Below are 26143 nucleotides of genomic sequence, written 5' to 3'. Positions count from 1 at the left end.
AGTCTGCTGCCGGCGTTTCCTCCGGAGCCTTAACAGCCCTTTTTCAGCTCCTTTCTTGGGCAGATCGCGGGGATTAAATGCCCTGAACCTGAGCTCCTGGCCTTGGATGGGAAGGGAAAGAAAAAGGGAGAGGGAGAGAGAGAAAGGAGAGGGTGAAGGAGCCAGGCGCCCTCTGGGCTTTCAGAGGTCAGCGCTTTGACAGTGCTCTGACCTCCCTCCCCTCCCGGCAACCACCCCAGTGTTTATAAACAAAAACAGTCAGGACTAGCCCCAAACAATAGCAATTCACCAACTTCACAGGCACTTCACCAGCTCTTATGCAAATAAAGGAAAACGACCGCTTACCACCGCTCCCCCCCATCCCCTCCAGAAAGCCCAAGAGCATATTTCCAGCAGTGATATATCCAAGGGAAAAATTTTACATTCTACCCTGGAAAAGGACAAAAAGGGACTTCAGAAATAAAACGGTTCTGGTAGAAAGACAGACAAAAAGGAGAAAAAGCCAATAAAACTACCGATCTTACTGCAGAAAGAGGAAAGTTATGAAATATTTATACCTAAATCCAGCAATCCACACTGCCAATAAAACAGGAATCTTTGTTGTGTAGACAATATGCTAAACTACCTCTGCGACAAACAGCGATTATAAAGCAACCAGAAAAAGTTATTTTCGCCCAAGGAGCCAAGTTTTCAAAGAAAACGTGTGGATTTTACAGCTAAATAAAAGCCACCACCTCTGTGTTATCCGTAAAAACTACACATAAATTAAAAGCACCGTTAAAAGAAAAAAAAAAAAAACAACCTTCCAGCAAGCAAGCAGCACATCTGATCTGACTTACAAAAAAAAAAAAAAAAAAGAAGAGTATAATTAAAACCATCTTTAATTACAAAAACCAGCAAGCGAAAACTAAATGAATCAATGATTTCTCCCCAAAATATTGTCCGCTAAGGTATAGAAATGACAGTTCTATAGTCCTGCATTAAAGCATAGCTGAAACCCCACAATTCAAGAATTGATTACACGAGAAGAAAAAAAAAAGTAAAAGAAAAAGAAAAGGTCCTAATGATTTTCAAACTTCTGTTTAAAAAATGATGAAGATCAGGAAAGGTAGGAGGAAAAGTTAAAGGAAATATACCTCAAGAGAAAAAAGACCATCTCCTTTTCTTCTTTGTCTATCAGTCTCCAGTTAAAGCATATGGAAAATGTTTTCAAAATGCCTAGATTTGGCACATTGTCATTGCAAAGAGAGGAGCGCAGTGATGCTGTTATAGAAAATGGGAAATAAATTCAGGATTGGGTGCTGCCTCCTTCAATGCGGATTTATCTAAGTTTAATTTAATATTCCGCAATCACTGTATGATCGCATATAATTCACCAAGATTTTTAAGGGCTTTGCCTAAATATGTTGACCACAGGCACAAAGTAATTTAATCAGATTATTTCCTTCTTTTATTTGTGTTTATTTTTCTCATTAGAAACAATTTAAATTGCAATTGTAAATAGTAGAAATGATGGAATATTAGGTTTGGGGTGAACAAACGCTCAGAGAAGGCATTAGCTTTATTAAAATCATTCAGAACGTAAAATCAAAAAGCACAAAATGGTTGTTTGTAAAACACTAAACCTTTAATCGATTTATTGGCATTCCAATCGATTAGATAAACGGAAATCTATAGTAAACATAAAAGCATTTAAAATATTTTTCTGTCATTTATAAACAAAACTTTTCTTTTCAGTAGAAAAAAAATTATTATCAAACGACTAACAGGAAATTCTTCAGATATCAAATTACGATAATAAAATTATTTCCACATGGAAAGGGATAATGACAATGATGATAGTAATTATAATAATGAATAATTCAACAGCCCTTTGACATATATGGAAGAGCCTGGTTCAAAAACAGCTTTTGAAGGGGGCTACTTTTAGGGGATTTTTTAAATAAAATTGAAATTTGAGGCTGAAATGCTTAGATTAAGTGACAGTTTAGGTGCATGTGGTAAAATTGCGTTAATTTTTTTTCCTGCAGTTTTTAAGGCAGAACTGTTCTCTTTGACATCACCCCTTAAATTAAGTTACCTCTTAATAGTGGCAAATAAGTATGTAAATATATAAGCTAACCCTGAATTTATGGGGAGAAAATTTTGTCTCCACACCAGGGCGATGGGAATGGGGACCTTTTACCTTGCAATTTAAACAATTTGCCTAGCTGGCAGAGTACCTTCCAGATTACAGAAAAATTGTGCAAGAAATAATGTATTTGACCACTTAAGTGAAAGAACACAATTTATTTAGGGGTGGAGGGTGGGGAACTGCAAGCCGGAGAAATGCAGCAATCAGCTTGTGGCATTCTGGCTGCGCGAAGAGGAAGTGTTGCTGTAACGGGTATTATGTTTATTTGATAAAGAAAATCAATGAAAGTGGCTGTAAAGTAGTTAGTGAGGCGTGTGTTTGGGACTCGGGTTGAATAGTGACTCCAGCGGTCTGGTCGATGAGCTCTAAGAGCTCTGGAAATCCAACCTAACCCTCCGAGTGAGCTCTCTCTCACTCACTGCTGCACCTTCCCCAGGCTGGGAGACTTCAGCCCTTGTCTCCTCCCTCCGTCTCCTTCCCTCTCTCCCCACATCCCTCCCTCCGTCCCTCCTTCCCTCTCTCCTAGTTTTCCGCTCCTGCTTTCCTTCTTCCCATCCGCTCCAACTGTTCCCTCTCCCAGGTATACTTGTTCACCTCAGTCTCTCCCATTCTCTTTCTCTCTCACTTTCATTCTCTCGCCCCATCTCTGCCTCTCTGTTTCCTCCCGGTCCAGCTGGTTCTCTAAGTTTCCCTGTACTTTTGAAACATTTCCCCTTCTTTAATTCTCTTCCTCTCCTCCCGGGTATAAGTATTCCTAAGTCTCCTTCCAGCCTTTTTCCTATCTGTCTTCACCAGCCAAATTTATCTCTTATTTTGGATTGGTTCCTCCGGACATGTGCTATATTAGTAATTATCCCTACTCATTTCCCTTTCACACACCCATGCTGAAGGGATGAGCACACCACGCTCTTTCCACAGCTGAAATATTTTAGACATTGGCTAATCTTCAGTGGTGCTTTACATAAGACCTTCTGCAGCTATTACCCCCTTTTCTCCCGCTATTCTTCATTCCCTCCAATTTACAACAGAAATGTTTCTCCTCCTTCTTTTCATTTCCTACTTTACAATTTCCTTTGGGGTTTCTAAATAGTAGTATGTCCTTTGCATTTCCCTACCTCCCTCTCCTTCACTGTCTCACTTCAGCTATTTTGTTTTGCTTAGAAGAATATTTCTTTCCTTAACAAGTTTATCTCCCTGTCTTTCAGTCTCAGCCTATAAAAAACAAAACAGAAAAAAAAAAAGGGGGGGGGGGGCGAGAGAGAGAGAGAGACAGAGAGTGTGGAAAAAAAAGTTCAGCTCTTTACAGCGAACTAACTTGGTTTCAAACTTCTGGTTTGGATTATGTGTCATTATCTATTTTCCCTTATCGTATCCCCCGTTGCCCTCCCCACCCCTCCGTCGCTAATAACATCTTTAGTGTGGTCAGTGTTAAATATGGCAGATCTCTGAAAAATGCCTCCTCTCGAGCTCTCTGCTGGAATTCATTACCCGCCCCGCTCTCCCCATCGCCCCGTGCCCGCGGAGCCCCCGGCGCGGCCGCTCCGCTCCGCCGCCGGGCAGCGCCCCCGAGCCGCGCTCTCCGCTGCGGCGGCGGCCCCGGCACCGTGCGGGTCCGGCCGGCCCCGGGCGCTGCGCTCCGCCGGGCCCGGGAGCAGCGGCGGGGGCGGCCCGGGCGGGGCGGGGCGGGGACGCGGCGCCGGGGCCGGCAGGTGCGCGGGTCCCGCTCCGGAGGGCGCCGGGCGCGCCCCGCCGGCCGCGGCAGCGTCCCCGCCGCGGGAGGTGCCCGGCTTTCCCAGCCGGGGTACCTGCCCTGGTGTGTCTGGGGCAGGAGGTGGGGTTTGGAGTCCGGCTCTTCTTGCCATTTTCTTTTTTTCCTCCTTTCCCCCCCCACTTTCTTTCTTTCTTTTTTTTTTTCTTTTTCTTTTTTTTTTTTTAATCCCTTTTCCCTTGCTGTGTCCTGATTGTCTGGAGTGGGATCTAGATGAGGGATCCCCCCTGGCGAAGTCACTCATGTGCTGCTGGCTGTGACACATGCTACGTGTGTCGCCTTTGTATGGTCCTGGTTGGGCCACATGCACTTAGCCTGCAGTTTAAGGGTTTGCTTTCGTGTGTGTAGTGAGTGCTGGAATAAAACGGGATTTCAAAGGGTACCACTAGAGTTGACATTTCAGGCCTGCTCTGGGTTTTATATAAACCTTAACCAGAGGAAATGATTGTTCCAGGTTAAATGGCCCTAAACTTTCCTTTGTTTCATTAATTGGGATCTTCTGTTTAGTTCTTGTGACAATTCTTTTAAAGAAGCCGGAGGAATAAATCTAATTCATTAATTTCTTCCATACTGACTGAAAGGTTTTCGCTGTTTTACACATGGCTGGAGTTATGTTTAGACTTACTTCTTGTCTTTAGGTTACACACATGAAGTGAACAGAGGGGGATTGATCCTGCCAGTCCCCTCCTAAGTGAGTAAAACGTAGGTCTGTCTCGCTGTTAGAAACTCTCACCGCCATCAGGGCCTCCGTTTGGTGTGATATCTGATAAAATGATTTTACCTATTCTAGGCCTCCATAAGGCAATCCAAAACAAAAATCATATAATTCTGATTTTCTAAAAGCATACTATATGTTTTTTAGCTAAGCCTCTAGTAACTTTAACTTTCTTCTTTACTTAAATGTGCTTGAGGGAGGAATGATAGCTTTTACATTAAATGTTTCATAGTACTGACAGAGGCACAAATGGAAATTAATATTTTTTACAGTTTCAGAGAAAATACAATGCACAAACAAGGCAAACAATATAATCCAGAAGTCTTATTAATTAAAACCCAATGTAGGAATGTACATTTTACAAATATTTGCCTGGGAACTTGGACTCTTAAATTCTGTCAATATCTCCATCACCTCTGAAATTATTGCTCACCTATATCCACAGTGACCCCAAATTGTCAGAGAGAAAGCCTGCCAGTTGTAAATCCACACGGGGCTACAAGAGGATTGCAATTTATTATAAAGCAGAAATGTTACTGAAGGCAAAATTGGTGCCTATTCCCAAGTCCACACCTGAAAAGAACACATTTTCCAGAAATAAAGATGTTACAGAGGATTGTTTAATAATTTTTTTTCATGAGATCATATTAGGTAGACTATATTTTTTCTGGATTTTAACCAACTGTGAATGTTTTTTAAAAAATTGTTTAAAAATAACAGGGACAACTGAAATTTAATACCGCCTTGAAAAGATTAAAATATTTACTTAGGCTGCAGACTTTGTGCATGACAGTACATTATAGAATAGTCAGAATAGAGAGATAATTTTTCCTTCTTTCCCCAAAAGGATCTAGCTTGGTACAATGGTCTTCCCTCCCGCTGGAATGATGTTAATGGGTGCAAAAAATATTCTTGATGTAATGTAAAAGAGGAATTGAAGGACTGTTATAAAACTAAATGTAAAGGTATGTTTTAATACTCTGAAAAACAAATACAGAATAATGTCTTTGGCAGGGAGATCTTATGTACCATGTGGAAAGAGCTTATTTTAAACAAGTGTGTCTGTACATTCCTTCAGATAAGAGTGTGCACACTCTCATTAAAATCATAGGATTTTTTAATCTGTATTTCTACTTATTTTTACAAGAAAATGTTTGTCATATAAGATATGCATAAACAAATTCAAAGAGCATCTGAAATTTATTCATAAAGAAAATTAAAAAATTTAAAATGCTACTGATTATAAAGAAGTGTTTGTAAAAGTCCTAATTTCTAAAATAAACTTGTGAATCTAAAAAGGTGCTAACCTGCATACACAATGTAAACAATTTTCCCCTTTCAATTCATTTCTAGTGTCAGGAGAAACTAAAATGAACACAAGAGAAGGATTTCACTCTTTTTCTCCTTAAGCTCCTTTAAAATTATCACTTCACAGAGACACCCTGAGAAATTAGAAGTACCCTAGGAATCAGTATTTCCACCAAATAATTATTTTGAAAATGAATATATGTGCCATTTTCCTTTGTTTTTTTTTTTTCAGTTGATAATTGTGAGTATTGTCATCAGTAAAAAGGGAATAAAAACTAAGACTAAAACATATTGTAAGGAAACAAATAGATGCTTTTATATTTACAGTAAAATATTTTTATTTTCTTTTAATAGGAAGCCTTCATAAATTATTAAATCACACTTGATCAAGTTAACAATGGAGTTACCTATGAGCAGGTAAAATGCTATTTTCTGCGTAAGATTCATACCTGAACCCCTCAGACACTTCTTATCTCTTTTCTACATATTTTTTCATAACACTATTTAAACTTTTATTTTGAGACTATTATAGCAAGTAAAACATATTTGTCTGCGTGTATTCACCAACACACAGAATCACTGATCGGTTCCTGTATCATACAAAAATTCTTGTGTATAGTTACATATTTGGAAGCATACGAAGGTCTGCTCAGTGTTTGGTTTTGGCACAGTAATTAAGGTGTCAGGATTCAGATATGCTTTAATGCTGAACATTCAAAATTTAGCATTAGAGCCCCTGGTTCATCTACAACAGGATGGATACTGTGTTTATAGAGTTCATTTTTGACCTTACCTGAGTAAGTACTTTAAGTTAAAGTATGAGATGCACCTAGAGGGGTAATACATTGAGTTTAATAGGAAGACAGTTAATAACCTTTTTTCATCCTCATGCACTATCAATCATGGCTGTCACCAGTCTGCTGAATCAAAGCAAAAGTGTTCTTCACAGATGACTGATTAGAAACGCAAAATCACAAGATCCATCTTCATGGTCACTTTTATTATAGTCATTTTTAAACTGACAGCAACCTGCTCAGTTTCAGCAGACTGGGCATCACAAATAGTGTCACTCAGTGCAGCTAAGCATGAGAAGATGTTGGCTGGATTATACTTAAAAATAATTAGGCCCAAAGCCTTTTGTGGAATCAAGAAAAAGGATTTTTGTGGTTCTAGCCCCATCTTTTCAACACCAGCAGTAGCCTATGCTTTTACAGTAGGTTACTATTGGAAAATATTTTCATCCTTCCACTTCAAGTGAATAAATCAGTTCTGGTGGCCCTTGGATACCTTTTGTAGGTAATGTGACCAGTGAGTTTTGATAGAAGCCCCTGTAAGCAGAGGCTTAACATTGTAACATTGCATACTGCTATTTGTACAGTGCTGTGATGAACTGCTGGTTTCCAGCCTTCTGAGGAATATTACAAAAGCTAATTACCTTGTTAACTAGATTTGTTTCAATAACACTGTCTCCTGTTCAAATAAACTAGTGAACAGTTCAACAGTTTAAGGTTATTTATAAATTGAATGGGCTTCAGCAAATTTAAAATCAAAATGGTGCAGGTGAGAGGGGGAGGGAGAGAAAAGGAGAGAAGGAACACTGGTACTGCAAGTTGTGATCTGTTCTTGTGTGTTTCTGGAATACAGTGAAATCTAATGTAAGTAAAGGCATTAAGTAATGCTGAAAAATGAAAGCTGGTTTGTTTGGAGGTTTTTTGTTTGATTATTTTTGGAATTTTTTAAGAAATATAAATTGCTATTGCCTCTAAAGGGTGCCTTTCCTGTGTGAAAACCGTAAGATTGGTTCCTTAATGTAAATAAAATCCTTTCCCTCTACTTAATGCTGCTTAACATGAGTAAGAAAATAATAGATTCTGATTTGGAATTTTGATTCAAGGACTGTTGGAGTGAGAAGACAGCCAAGACTAATTCTGAAATTAGGTGGAAGCTAAGTAGGCCTCCCTCAAAACTCTTCAAAATCTTTACTGGTTTTTAAAATCTAAATTCCACTTCATCTTGTGAACACAAAATAACATATTGCACCAGCTGAGCATTGTTTCAGAATTGTCTTTAGAATTGCAGTGAAATTGTGCATCTGGTTTGCCACTTAATTTTAACCCCAAAAGGCAGTCTTAATAGCAAGCCTGATTTGTGTAGCTGTGATTCCTTTAATGCAGCTCATAGGACTCTAAGCTCTGTATATCTAAAACTTTCCTTTAAAACATGTTTGGTAACTCTGAGGAATTTCAGTGGGCTGCAGTGTCAGACCTTTCTTGCAGTGCCCCTTCCCATCCTTCTCTCAAACTGGAGGGCAGGACTTTGGTCAAGTAGGGCTCTTCCAAAAGGAAATGCTCTTCATTTCCACCCTCAGACCTCGCTTTTGCTTTTAGCACCTGTCTATAAACACACACACACACACACACACACACACACACACACACACAGAGTCAGTGGTGACTGGCTTCACACTCAGTGGTGATGAAATGTTTGCCTACACAGACATGCAAACACACACAAAGAACACGCTACATACGTGTTTTTAACACCGGCACACAATCACTGCTGCCTGGAGAGGTATGCTGAAACAACACAAATGCCAAGCTAATCATGTCAGGAGAATATCTTCATTTAAAGTATGTTTAATAGTTTTGTAATATTTCCAGGTATTAAAGAGACTGAAGAAGAAAACCAGGAAGCAGAGTAGGCAGTTTTATGTCCAGTTGAGATTCACATGCTCTGCAAACAGTTTGATTCCCCTCTTTGCCACAGTTAATGCTTATCTTAAGGATATAATTAGCATTGATAATATGGTCCCATATAGAAACTCCATGTTTTTTGAAGTGGTTTTAACATGCATCTCTATTTTCCGATGAAAAATTGATACACTAATGCTGACTGACATCTGTCTAAAAATCAGAGGCTAAATATGTCTGAATTTAAATTTCTGAGCATTAATCTAAACCTAATCAAGCAAAGAAAATAGCAATGCCTACTGATAAATAATATAATCATATTTTAATAATTATGCTTTCAGGGGGACAACAATATTTTTCCCTATTAGATATTTTAAATACTATATTCTAGACATAAATGGCTAAAGAAAGTTGGCTGTAAATTATTCCTCTGCACTTTTCTGTGTAGTAAGAACAAATTCTAAAGAAATCTTGACATCTGGAAGTAAAATTATCTGCATTAAAAAGAAAATAATGGGCTACAAATAATGGGCTACAAATGCTTTCTAATTTCAGGTACAAAAGTTGTTCTTTCTCCTAGATATGAAATAATACTAATCTGCTTTCTAGGTTTGTTTTCTACCCAGTTACCATTTTAAGAAAGTATGGGAAAGGTGATCACTGTAGCTTAATTTAAGCACATAATAAATCCATGCATCTCAAAAAATGAGCTTAAAAGGATTAGGAATGGTAAGAAATTTTGTGTGGTTTTTTTTCCTATCACAATGAAAGGAGACACAGGTAATAATTACTAAGATATTTTTATTCCCTTAAGAAAACAGCTACATCAAACTGACTTTGTAAACTTTTGTAATGCATATGTTGTTTTACTCTATATGCTGCATCTTCCCCAGAATGTAGTGTTTGTTGTACGCTTATTTCCTGTCAGTACATTGGCTCATCCAGAATATTTATTACATATTAGTATATAGAACAGAGTTAACTTTAAAAGGGTAAGATTTTTAGAAATTAACTTTGAATTAACTATTTTTCCAACTACAGTTCTAGCAATTCTTATAAGACATGACTGAAGTAAGTACTAACAGTATTGAGGAAATGTTGCAGTAGAACAATTGGAACATGTTTAAGTACTGATTGCATATAAATATCTTGTAAGATTTACCAGGATGTAATTTATATAACAAATAAGGAAAGGATTTTACATCTACTTTAGTGATTACTAACATAATTGGTGGGAAAAAATACTTAATGTGTAGGCACATGCACGGAAGACAGCAGCTGAAATACAGCATAACTTTTATCTCAAAAAAGCAGATCTACCCAAGTAAATAGGCCAAAGAGTACCTGGAAGGTTTCTCTTTCCAAGTACATTTATCATAAACATATATAGACCCATGAAAAGTACCCATCAAATCCTCCAACAGCAAAGCAGAGCACTGCAGACAAGAACACCAGGAATTCTCATACCACACCTGCCTTTTTGCTGCTTGAATATGCAGCTATTTCTGTCCTCGCTGCTTTTTAATTTTTCTCCCTTTGGTTTCTGAAATGTTCCTTGTAGAAACTTAAAAGGAGGAAAAAGCTTTCCTATGAGCATCAGGTTGCAATAAATGTGTGTATGTGAGAGAGAGAGTGTGTGCGTACAAAGATGTATCAGGAAGGCCAGACTGGTCATCTTTCAGCATCTGTCTCCTACCTGGGGCTCAGAACCTCGGCTTTCAAGGAAAAGAGCAGGGAGCAGAGGTCATGCAAAACATTTCTACTTATATATTCAAATTACCAGTATTTAGGATGAAGATATAGTCTGATATCAATATTCCCAGTTGCTCACTAGGCAGACAATTTTTACCTCCTCTCAAAAGGTATCGGTACCTCTGTGTATCAGTAAGTCCAGATGATTGCTCATCAGGACTTAAAAAGGATTCTGCATTTTTCCTCTGCGCTTTCTAAAATATTGACCTCATAATGTGAAGTGGGGATTTCTTTTTGTTGTCTTTTTATTAATCTTTTTTTTTTAATCTTTATACTCCCAGACCTCTTTTTATTTTCTGCCACCTGCAAAATATAATAGCCACAAGTCCTTGCAGGTTGTCTTTGAATTTATGCTTTACAAGAGCAACACTTTATAGGAAAGATGTAAATATTTCTTTGTCAAATATGCCAAAACCAAGTATTTTTCTTCCAACAATTAGAAACAATACCTATTTATTTACTACTACTGAAGGATGCACAGAGAAGTTTTAATATAAACATCAAGACATGCTGAATACAATAAAAAAATTGTGCCTATTACAGATTGAAAACAAGAGAAGAGATGTCTTATTTCTCAAGTAACAGATTTAGGGATAAGCGCATATACTTTATTTTTTGTGTATCTTTTATCTTTAGTTTAAATCATGGTTTAGATCATAGTCTGTTAGGCTAAAAGGAAAAGATTATTTTTGTGTAAATGTCCATCTAGGATTTTGGAACCCTGCTGTGGAATGCAAAAGGGGTAAAAAAATCCCCCAAATTTCTTTGAATAGTTTAGGTGCTACAGTAGCAATTTTTTTTTTTTTAATATTTGATCTTTCTCTGTAGCTGTATTTAGGCCCTGTTTTCATTTTTGTAAGGTACAGGTTTTCCTTTTTTGTAAGCTGTTCTCCCATAGTGCATCTTAGTTTAATTCATTCTTAGCAAAAGAAACACCCAGGTTCAATCTGGAGACCTCCTTCCAACATAATTTAGCTGGACCTTTTCTTAGTAAAGGTTTTCTGGTTTTCATTTTCACTTCATATTCTCAAATAAAAGATCCTTTGTTGTCTACCATTTGATTGGACTTAATGAAAAACACTCCATTTTAACTTAACAGTATTTCCCTTTGAATTTATTATATTTAAGAACACTGTCAAAAATCAAGCATTTAATCTCAGGTTTTTATACTTAGAATTATATTGCTATCATATGGTTCAACGAGGTGATGTAGAAAATATATTGAATAGATTTCAAAAAGAAAAGTGAAAAACTAGCCTCATTTTAATATGAAACTAAATACTATGGCTAATGTGCAGATTGGGTATGGTAGTTGACTTTAAAGACTAACATGTGACAGGGTGCCAACAGCTGAATTGTGCAGTATTGACTAAATGAGGTTCACTGATTTGTATTGAGGCTAATATCTTCTTTAAACAATTCCGTGTAAATTGTGCGTATAAAGTCATTGGAAGCTATTTCTCAGGACAGCCTCGCTGGCTAGCTACCTGCTGGAGTGAGGAAGATAATCAATAGAAAGAAATAGAGCTGAGCATGAGACTAGGAAGCTTCAGAGCAGTTAGTGCTGATAAAAGTAGATGATGTCAATATTTGGGAATAACACAACTCTAGGATAACAGACAAAAGAGAAGTGCATATGTTGTAGAGTGTTCAAACAGGGGCAGAATTAATGCATAAGTGGCAGATGTTGCCCCAGGCTGCAAAAAGACATTATTTATTCCAGCTATTGTTAAATTCCTAGCAATACACCACTGCTCTATATAGTATATTAAAATTATATCTGGCAATGAGGGAGCTGGAATACTTTTTACATGAGTCAAAATACTCAGATATAAAGAAACTGATGCACTCTGTTGACACAGATCATTTTCCACACATCTCCTTGACCTCATAAGGACAAGCCTGTGTCAGAACAGAATCTTGCAAAAACAGTGCTCAGTGGTCTCTAATTAAATGAATATTTAAAACTAATATTTAAAAGAGTAACAAATCCAAAATGTAATGGCACATTTTACCAGAAATCAATTCTTTTCTTGTGAAGATGTTGACATCCTTGAATCCACCCTCTTCCCCCTCCCTTTTTCTTGTGTTTAAGTATTATTGAAACAAAAAATTCCCAATGCTCATTCAAATTTATAACATGGTGAATGTTTTTAGCCATGGTGTCTTTATTGGTAGTGAAATATTGGTATATTTTTGCTAATTTAATAGTAGAAATCAGTTTTCCTCTTGCTGTCAGGCGATGAATTTTTGTTCTTCTATGCTGATCTCTCTGTTGATGTATTATGACATAGTCTGTCAACATGAACAGATACGTGAGAGGGAGATTGGGTGACTGAGACATGCAACCTGAATATGGCTCCTCTTCAATTTTAAATGTATTATCATGTTTGGATACAGTCAGTAGAAATGTATGATAGTTTTTTTACCTCTAAAGAAAGCTATTATTTTGATGTAATTTAGACAAAAGCAAAACAGTTGGACTATGACAAGGTCCTAGAAGAGGAGTGAATGAGGTAACTCCAAAACATATGCACTTGAACTTAAAAAACTTTCACTTCTAAGTTATAGCCCCTTAAACCTAGCATTTGCAAAACACAAAAGTTTTTGTGTAAGAAGAACCAATCCAGGCTTATCTGATTATTAAATGTTGCTATCTTTTCTTTAAAAAAAAATTAAATAATTCCACAAGCTTTACATGGTTTGTTGTCACAGATGTTTTTATTGTTTGGTGTTAGATATCTGGATTAAATCAAGTAGGTGATTACTATGTCAGCTAAAAAGGTCAAGTTCCCTACTTTTTATTTCAAACCATCATAAAGAAACCTTTCTATAATGACACACTTGTCTATACTGTAGATCTCCCTCTACTCATTTTAAAAAAAGCTTCTATCTGATACATTTCTTAACACGAGAGAATTTCATATTTTGATAGTTAATAGTGTCAATATTCATTCTTAAGAGAGATACCTGTGTAGTGAAATAATTACTTTTTTCAAAGCAAATTTCTTATCAAAAGATCATATTTTATCATTAAAAATACACAATTTATTGCAATAAAAGTTGTTATTATTAGAGTGATGTGCCATAAAAACCTTCTTAGATATTTTTTTCAGGTTGCTATTCTTTAGTTGTCTGATGTTGCACTATTCCATCTTAAAATTACAAGAATTCATAAGGTTGCTGTCTAATACTTAACTCTAAGGAAATCTTCATTTCAAATAAGCATGCATTTTGATTTGGGACATAGTCAAAAATCTTTAAAGATATATACATCAACTAATTTGTTAATCTTGTGCCACTTTTAGCATTTGTCACACATATAGACCAGGAAATTGGCTCCATCTCATTCTAGCTCTGTGTTGAATTAAAAACCTCTACTGCAAAGAAGAGCATGATGTGGGGAAAGAATAAATTTAGTTCTTTCCTTAGTAATGCACATATATTTCCATACATTTCACATCCTAAGGGAGCCTGTGAACGCATTCAATAAATACAAAACTGTAATTCCAGGAAAAGAGAATTTTTATATTATAAATTTCAGATAGTTCTTTGATAGTTCTTTGTTCTTAAAAGATCTGAAAAAGATCTATTCTTAAAAGATCTGAAATTACAAACGTCATTATGTTTTTTATTCTTTTACAAAATACAGGCTAGAGAAAAAAAATGGAAAGGCATTGAATTTTACGGTCATCAGTATTTCTGAGGGTATTAGTTGACTTGGAACAAAAATATATATTCTACAACGGCGCTTGTAAATTAAGAAAATTGTGTCCAGCCCAACTAGTTCTATCTTATGTATGCTGAAATCAAAATCATATATGTAAGCATTTATATCAAACTATTGCCTATCTTCACCTTATATATTAAGGTCAGTGAAAAGAGCGGTTTATGGATAAAGGGCAATAATAAAGGGGTAGCCTTTAAACATGATTAGTTGGTGTCTATTAAAGATGTGTTAAAATGAAATATATACTGCAGGTGAAGGAAATTACTAACTCCTTCTAGGATGATGGACTTACTATATGTGTATTTCACTATCCCTTTAAAATATTTGTGAATTTGACTGCATTCTGAGGAGACAGAGCAGTGTGGTAGATTTATGAGGGTCTGACGGAAACAGGGCTAGGAAAGATTATGGCATACTTGTTTAGAAAAACTGAGAACTGAAGGGTCCTGATTTACACTGACATATATCTAGATGAAACTATAGTTTGCAAATTGCCTAGAGGAGTTATCTTTTATTAAGTGTTTGATGGGTACAGAAATGTACCTATCTATTCTATAACAGTCTAGGAATACCAATGCAATATTTGCAAATACAATTTCAATATTTTTAGATTTTCTTAAATATTTTCATTTTTATGGTCACCTCACCCAACCCTGTGCTGAGCTCCCGGGACTACCTAACAACCCATATGGTTAGAGTTTTGTTGCATTATTTTGAATTCTTGAGATAGCATTGTGCTGAAATGTTCCCTGCACTGCAGGAGTAGGAGAGATCAAACCACAGCTTAGCCACTTTTTACCTTTTTTAACAGCTTACCAACATATTTGACACTGTCTGCATCTTAACAGTTAGAAAAAGGTGTTAAAAACCCCAATGTTCACAATTAATGCACTTCCAAAGGCTTTCAAGTTCGTGACTACACTGTGATGCCATTACATATGTTTAGTTTGAAATTAGGCAAGGAGTAACAGACAAAGCATGCAGTTTTACCAAGCATTGTACGATTTCTTGCAAAGAAAGCCTGAAAGACGGGTAAGTTTTCTACTCAGATCAACTTTCCTCGTTTTATTCTGACTGATACAAGGTAGACGACTTGTCTAGGAGGAGGAGGTGGGGGGCAGGTTGGCTTTGCATGATAATTTTTGGTACATTAACTCCTCTTCCTTGAGGAGATGCTACTTTTTAATCTTATTTTAAATCATTATTATCATAGGGAAAAGCTGTATTAGTCACTACAGTCCTAGTCATATTTTATTAATGCAATTAAAATTGGTGTTTACTGATGCTTTAGCAACAAAATGATGAATTTAATATCAATTTAACAACGGATGATGATATGCATCCAAGTTCTGTCAGCATTTTTTCAAGCCAGGTGAATGCATCCTACAAATATTAGGCAATATTTTGCATAACAATCCACCTATTAAATGGGAAGTTTTGTCAAGCATGTATGTGCAGTTGGTTGCCAATTATATATATATACATTTTTTTTCCACAAAAATGTGGAAACAGGATTAGAATATTTTAAAGAGTTCACAGGCTTCTAATAATGACATGGTACACATTATCTGCTATTGTAAGCTTTTGATCAGCAACAGAGAAAATAAAGTTTATGACCAGACAACTATTTATACTTTCATTATGAATATATGTTCTGTGCATTAATAGCTTTAACAAAGTTTTTCTAGTGTTGTACCATTGTATGAAGAGCTGTACATTTGTGATAAGCCACATGCCCTGGCCCATTTTCATCAGTAACTTGCATGATTTTCTTAATTCATTAACTTATCAGATCTGGGTAGGGATGTCTGGATCTTTCTGGGTGTTTGTATAGTGCCTAGCATAATATAACGTGTACTGGAATATAAGGAAATAATTGGCACTTGTTAGTTATAAGCAGCACTTGTTAGCATAGGCTTTCTAGCATGCCAACAAGCAATTAACCTCAGCATCAGTCAATCACCTTTTCCTAGTTAACTCACATTACACTTTGAGGACAGCTGCCATCTTCTCGTGGAAAAATACATGTAACTGTGCCCCTGACTGTCATGCGAGTTTCAGACCAGTGTAACTTCATTCTATCCAAAAGAATTAGAGCTTTCTAAATAGTAGGGTAATCAAGAAAATTATTTTTCTTCCATGACTGTAAATTAGGAGTAAGTGCACCTAATTCATCGGTGCTGCATCTGTTTAAAACTGTGGCACCGAAATTGGAATCAATCTTTTCTTTCCGTACCTAAGAGGTGAAAGTGTAGTACTGTACATAAGTCAATCAATGCAATGATGTTGCTTAGCAATGTAAATGCAAAAGAGTAGATTGCTGATGCCAAGAAATTTGCACCCACATATTGCACCTGTCAGTAAATGGGAGTTTGCATTGCAACTGCACTGCAGTGTGGAATTAATGCCCTAATTAGAGACTTCTTCATCTCTATTAGGTATGCCTGACAAGACAATATGGTGAGGTTTTCCTATCAGCTCATCATTGCTATGGATGGCAGGAGTAACTGGTTTTGTTTGGTTTTACTATTTTTGCTTGTTTTTTGGTTGTTTTTTATTTTAAGACATAGCAAACACTTCAAATCAATTTTTGGTAGGAGTAGATGACCAGAAGAGAGTTTCTGTGTGCTATTTGTGTAGAAGAGAGAGGTTGACGGTGGGTTAATAAAACTGGTTTTTCCCATTTCCCTACACGTAAGCGTGATTTTCTTGGAAGAAAGGTATGGAAGAGCTGAACTGTGATTTAAAGCACATCATTTTATTTCAATAGCAGGAAGCAACTTCCATAAATGACAACTTTTTTTCTTTTGATAACTCCAGTAAAAATACAGAGATGACACCTGTATGACGCATTATTTTTAGAAAGAGGGACTGGGACACTTCTTCTCCCTTGACTATCAAAATGACATATAAATATCATTTCTTTTACTTTTTCTGTGAGTTTTGTGACTTGTGCCTTGGTGTGTGACTGCGATGTGTTTTTTTTGTTGACAGATGTGAATAAGGTATAGAGAGTACTAAATAAAAGCTGCCTGGTCCAAATAGGCAGCAATATGCAGCACAACTTAAGGGAAAACAAACAAAAAATCCAAACCAAAAACCCCAACCAATAACAAAAACTCCCCACAAAAGAAAACCAAACCCAACCAACCAACAAAGCACAAAAATAAAAAAAAATAAAAAAAAAAAAGAAAAGAAGAAGAAAAGAGATTCACTGTAGACTTATTTCATCCTGGTCAGTACATTAGGGAATAAACTGAAAAATATGGAGTATTTTTCCAGTGAGTGATGAAAACAAAAGAAGGAGAGAGTTGAGGCCTGTAAGGTATTTTAATTTAAGAGTTTTACATATTCTATTCTGAATAAATCTTTCAATTATGAATTGCACTCTATCCAGCTTAGGTAAGAAAACTGTAGAATAGGAGTTTCTTTTTTGTTTTACAGAAGTTTAGCTATTATTGCTTAACATTTTCCGTGTTTTGCTGACGGAAATTCTTTGGGGAATGTTTAAAGAATGGACTTTTTAGTGGATTTCTTTGGGGTATTCTTTTCAAATAGTCACTCTTGAAATCATCCTGAGGCATCTTTGGATCTTAAGTCACTTTATACTGTATTAAGTCACCGTCAAAAGTTCCTACTAGTAGCTGGGAATTACCTTAGTGATATTAGCCACTTTTCAAATATAAAATCATCTATTGGTGAAAAAGGTGTACAATGATAGCAAAATATAACTAGGTTTAACTTGGTTGTTGATAATATGTTTTGTTCTAACTGTATCTTTGTTATGTCTAAATACAATTTTTATCTTGCCCTAATTTTTTAAATGTTACATGAACCTCATGGTGCAACTGTGGTAGAATAGGAAGCTACAGGAAGCTATTTTTCATGTGTAACTATTATGTGCCTCAGGAGAACAAAATGTTTTTTGACTATATTTCTGCTTAAACTATTAAGGACACTACTGGAAAAGTTCTTAAAAGGAAACTGGATTACTTGGATTAAAATATTTTTTAGTAGCCTGATAATTATGTAAGAACATGAAGAAATGTGAAGGGAAGCAGAACCATGTAAAGCAGAAGGGAGTGTACTCACTGGTAAAAATGAGGTGAGAAAATGTTATGTTTTGGTATAAAACATGTTTCCTGGTAGTACTTTTGCTGAAATCAGCATTATGAAGCAGACCTATGATGATAATTAGTTATGTAAACTCATAATGCAAACTTGCAGTGTGTTGCAAGCCTGGTAAATTTGTTAACTTTGTTTTTTTTAGACTAACTGGTGATTTTACTCATATTTAAAATGATAGATGCAGGGAGAATAGGACAATTCTTTCTTTGTTTTGACTCAATAACTGTTCTATTGACTTTTTGCCTGGTGAGTTAGAGAATCATTTTGGCCATTTAACTTTTACCTGCAGTATGTTCATGTAGTGCAACATAGTTTTGCCTCTTGATTATTAAGACCAGCCATAAAAATCCATTTTAAATGGTGACTTAAGAAATGTATCCTTGTCAATAAACATGAATTTGTAGCCTTGGTCATCTCTGATGACTAAAATATATGGTTGCAAAACATGAAATGGTATTAATTATTCAGTCTAAGTGCTCTATTCTGATACTTTTTCGTACTTACACACACATTTTCTTTTCCTAGGCATCTTTTTAGTGCTGAAATGGACACACTAATTGTGAACCACGTGGTCAGGAGCTCCTTCTAAAATATGCAGCAGCACATTTACTGGAATTTAACAGGCTGTGTGCTTTAAAGCCTCTCCTGCCTGCAAGCATGTGAGCAAACCTTGCAAGTCCCAGTGCCAGCTGGAGATGCAGCAGAGCCCAGAGCTGCAGCCCTGGAACAGCCCCCACCACTGGCAAGGCACACGGAGGAGACGCTGACCTGCGGCGGGAGCAGAGACCTCGCTGCCAGCATCGCTCACGGTTTCGCTTCTGGCAACGCACATTTCCATTTTTCTCAAAGCTTCCACGCCTGTGCCATCAGACAAAGCCCCACGAGTGGTGGCAGAGCAAGCTGTAGCCTTCATTTTCAAGCTCGAAGAGAAAAAATTATTTACATGTCTAAATCCCAGAACTGGCTGTCCAGAGGTCACTCTTTGTTGGCCACTGCTGTGAACCATTAGGGCTTCCCAAAGCTCTAAAAGAAATGGGACACAGTCTGGGGCAGAAAAATATAATTGTTTAAAATTTCCTTAAATTCATTTTCATTGTACTATATTATTTTTGTCCTACCAGAGGAAGATGAAAGATGGGATGTTTCTATCATTGCTCGCATGAATGACTACTTAAATTGACTGTCAGAGCTTGCAGGACAAATCTTTGACCCTTCTTAAGTTTGTTTTAAACTGAAGGAAATTATCTTTTAATTGATTAGGACTTTAGGCTATTTTTAAAGGAAAATTATTGATTCATGCAATGAATTCTACTGTTTAATCAGCCTTCCACCTCAATATTTATATATATTTTTTGTTACAAATTTAGGCAAATGTTTAGCTATGTGTTTTAATGCTGGCCTGCCTTTTTTTCCCCTTTCCTGTTTAAGACATGTTTTGCTGAATCAAGTCCTTGAATTTAGTGACAATTAGTACAATTTCCAGACACATCAGCAAGAGTTTCTGTACTGTGTGGGAATGTAGATGTTAAGAGGAAGCACAAGTAATGACTTTTTTTCCATTCACAAAGGAAGCACTAAGACATCAAGGTTTTTCAACAGGAATTAAGAAATGTAGCCTGGGAAGTTATTATTTTTCCAAACTGTGAGAAGATCTCTGAAATAATAAAGATAAAATACAACAAAAATCTGGAGAAATTGTCTAATTTTCTTAAAAAATAATAGGAAACCAAAAAAAAAAAAAAAAGGCATTTCACAGTGAAGAAAATCTTCAGGCAGGGAAAAAAAGATTTATTTGGCAGAGTGTTAAGGTAGCTTGAAAGAAAAATCCAGGGCCTGTTCTTTGCTGCTACTTCAGAAGTGTGTTGGGCATTTAATCTTAGTTGCCCTGTCTGCAAATAGAAGATGATAATGCTCTTTTTGCAGTGTTGTACAGTCTCTAGAAGTTTCACAATGAAAGAGGGAAGCATTTCATAGGGTATTTAAAATTGCCTGTTGGGCCTCATGTTTTTTAAATAAAAGTTTAGACTAAACATCCTGGAGGAGATGGGTCTCTAGGGCAGTGCAGACAATGTTTAAGTGGGGTATTTTTTTGTTTCACTGTTTTTTTGGTTGTTTTATTTTTTCAACTGTTTAATGGACTGATTTTTGGTATCCTCTCTGGAACATACAGGTCTCTGGAGACTGATAGAAATGAGGTTTGCTGGGAATAAAAGAGGCTTCTTTAGGAGATGCCATCATCATCAGAATTCTGTCATCATCACAAAAACTTGAAATTAGTATGGCCCATATCTTAGTATTTCAGCTACTAAACTTTCAGCAACATTTTGTCTGGCTAACATCTTAAATGCCATGGCTTTCCCATTAGATAAGCAGGCTGATTTCATTACTATTTCTTGACAGAACAAGATTAAAAAAAAAAAAAGACTTGTGAATCTTCTGTAGAGAATTTTGGTGACAGAAAAAGAACTGCTGTTATATGGCTGTACATATTTTATGATACAGAAAAGGAAATTAACAGGAAATTAGTAGAATTTCTACAGGAATCTTTAGAAAATCTATGTAAATATAAAATACAACAAGCAAATGGCATCTCCACAGTTTATCCTGGCAGGACTAATCACATTTATTCTGACAATGGGCAAGGAGTGTGCCCAGGGTGATGTCTCCTGATCCCTGCCCCAGGTTGCCAGCCTTTAGCTCTGCTCTGGGGTGGCTGTTGTCACCACAGAGCTGTGCAATGGCACTGTGCAGATTTGTCCTCTGGCATATCCCATACCTTGACCCTGAGTGTAGCTCTGTGCTCTTGCAGTCAGTCTTGAAATGTGCTCTGGCCTGGAGCAAGGGCCCAAGTTCATAGGGCTAGGGACATAAGAAGCCCCACAATTTGACTCCTGTCTGAAACTTTCAGCATTTATGGTAGGAAAGGTAATTAACAAAGCAGATACAGAATTAAGATGTTTTATCATAATATCAAAAGCAAGAATGCAATATTTTTCTCTTTAGGTAATCAGTGAAGGGACCACAGTGTCTGTTACCTGCAATTTTGCCAGTGATAAGTGCCAGCTAAGAGCTGAAGCACAGGTGTAGGAAATGCTTGTCATTTATCACTGACATGCTCACAAGATGCCACCAAATGTATCAGGCTCTACTAGAATAGAAGAAACCATAATTACTGAATGATAAAAATGGATATGTTATAATTGTTGGTGAATTAAAGATTCAAAAAGAGATTAACCTTTGATAACAATTTGTTATCTGTCTTTAATTAAATCCAGAGTGATTTAAATAAATAAGAGCAATAAGAGCATCTTTAGGGCTTATGCTTTCATTGTGAAAATGACTAACTTATGCATGCTGTTATTTTAAGCTACTTCAACTGCATTACTTGCATAAGTTCAAGAAGCAGAATTTCATTCCATCTGGTGATTATTTACTTTAATTAATCATACATTCAAAAAACATAGAATTGAAAAAATAATTACTAAAAACTTGTTTGAACCTGATAGAGAAATTTAGGTGACTATATTTGTCCATATGGAACCTGAAAATTTCAACACACTTCAAAAAAATGAATAGAGAAAACAGTCAGGGAGCTACAAATCCTGTGATTTCCTCAAAAAGCCTATTTTTGCTACTATTTCAACAGATTTATGTATCAAGAATAGATGTATATAAACTTCTTTTGAAGATATTTTTATTAAAAAAAAATTAATGTGTTATATGTGCTACTGAGATGGAAGCTGTTTACTTTCACTGCACTCTGAACCTCTGACCCAGGTTAAATACACAAGGAGACCTAGTATGTTAATTTAAGGATCAAAAAAAGTTTTCAATTGGTTGCATTAGGTCTGTCAGTAAAACATTTTTGGACTTAAGGAGATGTGTGACTCACCTGAGGACGAGGCATGTTGAATCATTTACAGGTTGGGCACTTTCCAAATCATGAGTGCTATCATTCTGATGCCCTTAAAAACCACTAAGCTGACTTGCAGACCATTACCTTCTAGCAGGAAATTACTCAGAAGCCTCACTGGATCAGCAGCAAGCCTGCAAGTGTGCTTCTCTAGAGTGGGACATGACCACCCTGTCTCCTGTCTTGGACATGAAAGCCATATGATAAATAATAACAATAACAAAACTAGTAACAGTAATAAATATCTAATATTTAACAAATAAAATTCTTAATAATTCGGTATTATCTAATATGCTAAAATTCAGAATTATTAATGCTGGCAAAAAGTAGCAAACTGCATCCCAAAAAAGTGATTTTTGCTGTATTGTTACAGATGTTCTAACTATGCAAACAACAGGTTGCAGTGCTATACTTTTAAAACTCCAGTGGTAAGAAAATGTGCACATGTGCACAGCAGATCACTGGTTATTGTAGTAAAGGCACTCGCTGCTTCTGCTATACATTTTCCCTGCTGATATGCTCTTTTTTTTTTTTTGAGATTGTCATATGGTGTAACACTTTTACTACTTGACTCCTCCCACTTTTCTTCAAACCACATCCTGATTTTTGGCCTCAGAAACTAAACATATGCACAACTTACAGAACAACACATGATATTGTTTCTGTATAACATCATACCAGCTGGGATATAAATTCTTACAGACAATTTTATGTGAATGAAAAATACCTACATTGAGACATTTTCCATAGTTGTGCAACACATACCACAGCAGAGCATATGGTTTAGAGTCAGAGATCCTCATGTAGAATTATAACAAAAGTCTCAAGTCAGGCCACAGATCTTCAGACAGTGTAATTTTGAATAGATCATCCTAATTTATTTCTATTTTATTTCTTACTACTTCTATTCTGTTTTGGATTCCTGGAATCCAAACTCAGCAAGTTTGTGGGCATATTTAAGACCTTTAAATTTTATCTATTTTATTCATTTGGTATCAAGTCAAATAAAATTATCATTTAACTAAGGAATAGGTAATTTATGATGAAATTTTAACTTATATCATGATTTGAAGATATGCCAATAGGCAAGACTCCTCATTTTTGGGAAATATATTTCATACATATTTTCATTAGTAAAAAACTTTTTTTTTCTAATTTTTCAGTGTTGTTTATGTATGTATGTATGTATGTATGTATTTATTTATTTATTTACTTATTTGGGGCAATGGTGGAAGTGGTTGGGTGGTTGTTATATTCCCCTTCAGGATAAAGAATCTGCGTGTGAGGCTTTTCTCCCATGATCTATAAACTTTAATCAAGTCATACTCAGCCCTCATTTTTAGTAATCAAAGACATTGAGTTTATGCTTTCACAGCAAATAATTTTCTTCTGCTCTCAAATTAATTTTAAATGCAATTTTGTGAAGTCTCCATTTTTTTCCCACCATTCTCATTAAAATATGGACAACAGATCCGTGGGAATTATTCCAACAATTACATCAGCAATCAAGGATTACATTCTCTGTTCATGCAGCTTCATGGTGGGAGCTCATGTTGGGTTGCTGATCCACCATGGCCCCTAAATCCTGGTAGAGTCGAGGCACTCCCTGTCACTCTACCCCACTTTTGGGGCGGTGAAATCCATTTGTATTATGTTTAACTGTGCATTCATGTCTCCTAAGATGCTCATTTCTTGCAATGGATCTAGCTGATAAAGAAATCTCCTCCTTGGTTTCATAACGATGTACTCACAGAGGAATCTTTCTGTCATCCTCAGATCCTTAGCATGGTAATCTGTACTCACAGCTCTGGGTCACTGCTGGGAATACTGAATAGCACTGGGCCTAGTAAAGGTGCCTGTTGGATACAATTAGAAATAATTCAATATTAATTTTCTTTTAATATATCCTTTGATGATCTGCTTGCCAGCTCTTGATTGAAATTGTGTACATTGATGCTATGTAGCAGACCTTTTATTTTTTTAATAAAATTATCTTGCAGCATTTACAAAGTTTTATTATGCATTTATTGATTAAACAAAAAGAAGAAAAGCATCCAATGGACAGGTGAAAAAAAATCTGTTTGCCACATAGCAGACAAAACACTCAGGATTAATATTCTTCAATTTTCTCTGCACATGTAACTTCATTTCAAAACATTTCATTTATAAATAATACTATTCATCTTTCAGAAGTGGAAGGATTCTGACTTGCCTGACATATCTATCTCAAAATGTGTAAGGGCTTTCTGAATTTATTGGAACCACCTTTGAGAAGCTTACAGGACTGATGACAGACCTTGGTGCATGCACTTTCCTCAGTTGTATTTAAGATATTTTGCCAAGAGTTTGTCTGTCCGATTAGGCTTTATAATTTGCCACAAAATCCAAATTCATAAAATTAAGTAAATATTCTTAACTATGTCTTAATCCACCTTTTGGCAGACATACCTTATTTTCATTTCTTTCTGTAAAATCAACAACACTGCATCTATTGTGTTGGCAGATAGAGGTACATCCAGAATCCTCCCAAAACTTCAGTATTGTCATAGTCTTCCTCCTTCTCACCTCCCAGTATTTAATGTTAATATGCCTGAAAGGTGTTTGCATTTTTCCAAGTAAAGAAAAAGGAGGGAGCAAACTTTAAAATGAGTCAACTAATTTAAAATGTCTCCCTTTCTTCCTCTAGACCCTTCTCTCTTCTGAAAGAATGTTCTGGTGAAATTTATTAGAAAGAAATTTCCAAGCAATTTATTCTTTTTAAAGCAAATCTAAAGCTTTTGGATTTATTGGACTTTTCTGTCTTTGTGTAAGTTGAATATCACAGCTAATAGCACTGTAATAATTACATGTCATTTTCTTCATCCTCTTTGTGCACTGCCAATCTGCAAAGGTGTCTCATTTCACACATCATTTGTGACGTCCTCTGGTAATGCCACATATTTTGGGGAATAGTTGGTGAATGTAGTCATAAATCTTCGTTTTGAGATGTCTAGTTCCAGATTCTGGACCCAATTCCATAACTATTCAAAGCACAGAGTTCTTGGTGAAGTCAATGGGCCAACAAGACCCATTGAGATCAGATCCCAAGAGAAGGAGTACAGGTAACTAAACTGAAGCTCAGGACTGAAGGGTTTCCCAGCCCTTCAGCCAGACTGCAGTGGCCACAGCCCAGTGTAGGAAAGAGGGTTCCCCTATTTGTCTGCAGCTAGTGACCCATGGGTTCACTGCCACAGGAGGGAATTATTGGGGCTGGTGTGATGCTCTGGACAGTCTGCCCACGTTATGGACAGAAAGCAAGATATTCTGATGGTCCTATTCCATGCAGGACAGCTACTACAGAGGAACACTGCTAATTCCTACTGAGGCAAAGCAACCACAATTCAGCAGTGATCCAGACCTGACTTCGACACTGAGACAGCGTGTGAAATTGAAAAGCAGGAATAAACCAAAAAATACTATATGTGTCTGAGAAATCTTATCAAGCCTGGCAGGGATATTTATTGCTCATTGATGACTGAGAATCTCATCTTGCTCAGGGAGTAGTTGTGAGTTACTAATGGAGGAAAAATGTGGGGTGAGCAAAGAATGACAGTCTATGGCTGATTACTCTGATGTCATGCTTTGGGAAAAGCAGCCAGAAATGTGCAACTCATTCTGCTTTAGAATCAAAGGCACCTAATTACAATCTCATTTTGTTAAAACACAGTGCTAATGACTTGCTTGTGCAGTAGCTGGATAGCATATCAACTGCCATGTAAGCTAAGTTTTTCCATTTTAACAATCCCAGTTATGGTATTTGACTGTCTGTGCTGTTAACCAGTTGTTGCTGTGTGTCACTGGAGAGGAGAGATGCAGCAGTTTACACTAGGCAGGAAAAGTGAAAGAAATGACTGGCAGATAAACTTTCCACTAAGATGTCCTCACTTTAGAAGAGCTGATTGAAGTAACTTATAAACAATGGCCTGTTAAAAATCCAACCATATTTCTTCAGGTCAAAGATTAAAT

General features: G+C 36.4%; 1 protein-coding gene and 1 long non-coding RNA gene across 2 annotated transcripts in view; one reads left to right on the top strand and one right to left on the bottom strand.

Annotated features, from left to right (window-relative positions):
- Positions 1–1251, bottom strand: part of ZFHX4 (zinc finger homeobox 4) — a 155584-nt gene extending 154333 nt beyond the window's left edge. The window contains exon 1 of the mRNA XM_074552855.1: positions 1137–1251. The gene's annotated coding sequence lies outside the window, so the exon portion shown is untranslated. The remainder of the gene's footprint in view (positions 1–1136) is intronic.
- The window catches only part of LOC102070330 (uncharacterized), a 31043-nt gene extending 6903 nt beyond the window's left edge, over positions 1–24140 (top strand). The window contains exon 2 of the long non-coding RNA XR_003381495.2: positions 18751–24140. This is a non-coding gene — a long non-coding RNA (uncharacterized LOC102070330). The remainder of the gene's footprint in view (positions 1–18750) is intronic.
- Positions 24141–26143: the final 2003 nt, after the last annotated feature.

The sequence above is a fragment of the Zonotrichia albicollis genome, chromosome 1 (assembly GCF_047830755.1).
Source record: "Zonotrichia albicollis isolate bZonAlb1 chromosome 1, bZonAlb1.hap1, whole genome shotgun sequence".
Lineage (NCBI taxonomy): Eukaryota > Metazoa > Chordata > Aves > Passeriformes > Passerellidae > Zonotrichia > Zonotrichia albicollis.
The sequence above is the reverse complement of the archived record's forward strand: the minus strand, read 5'-3'. Positions and strand labels throughout refer to the sequence as shown.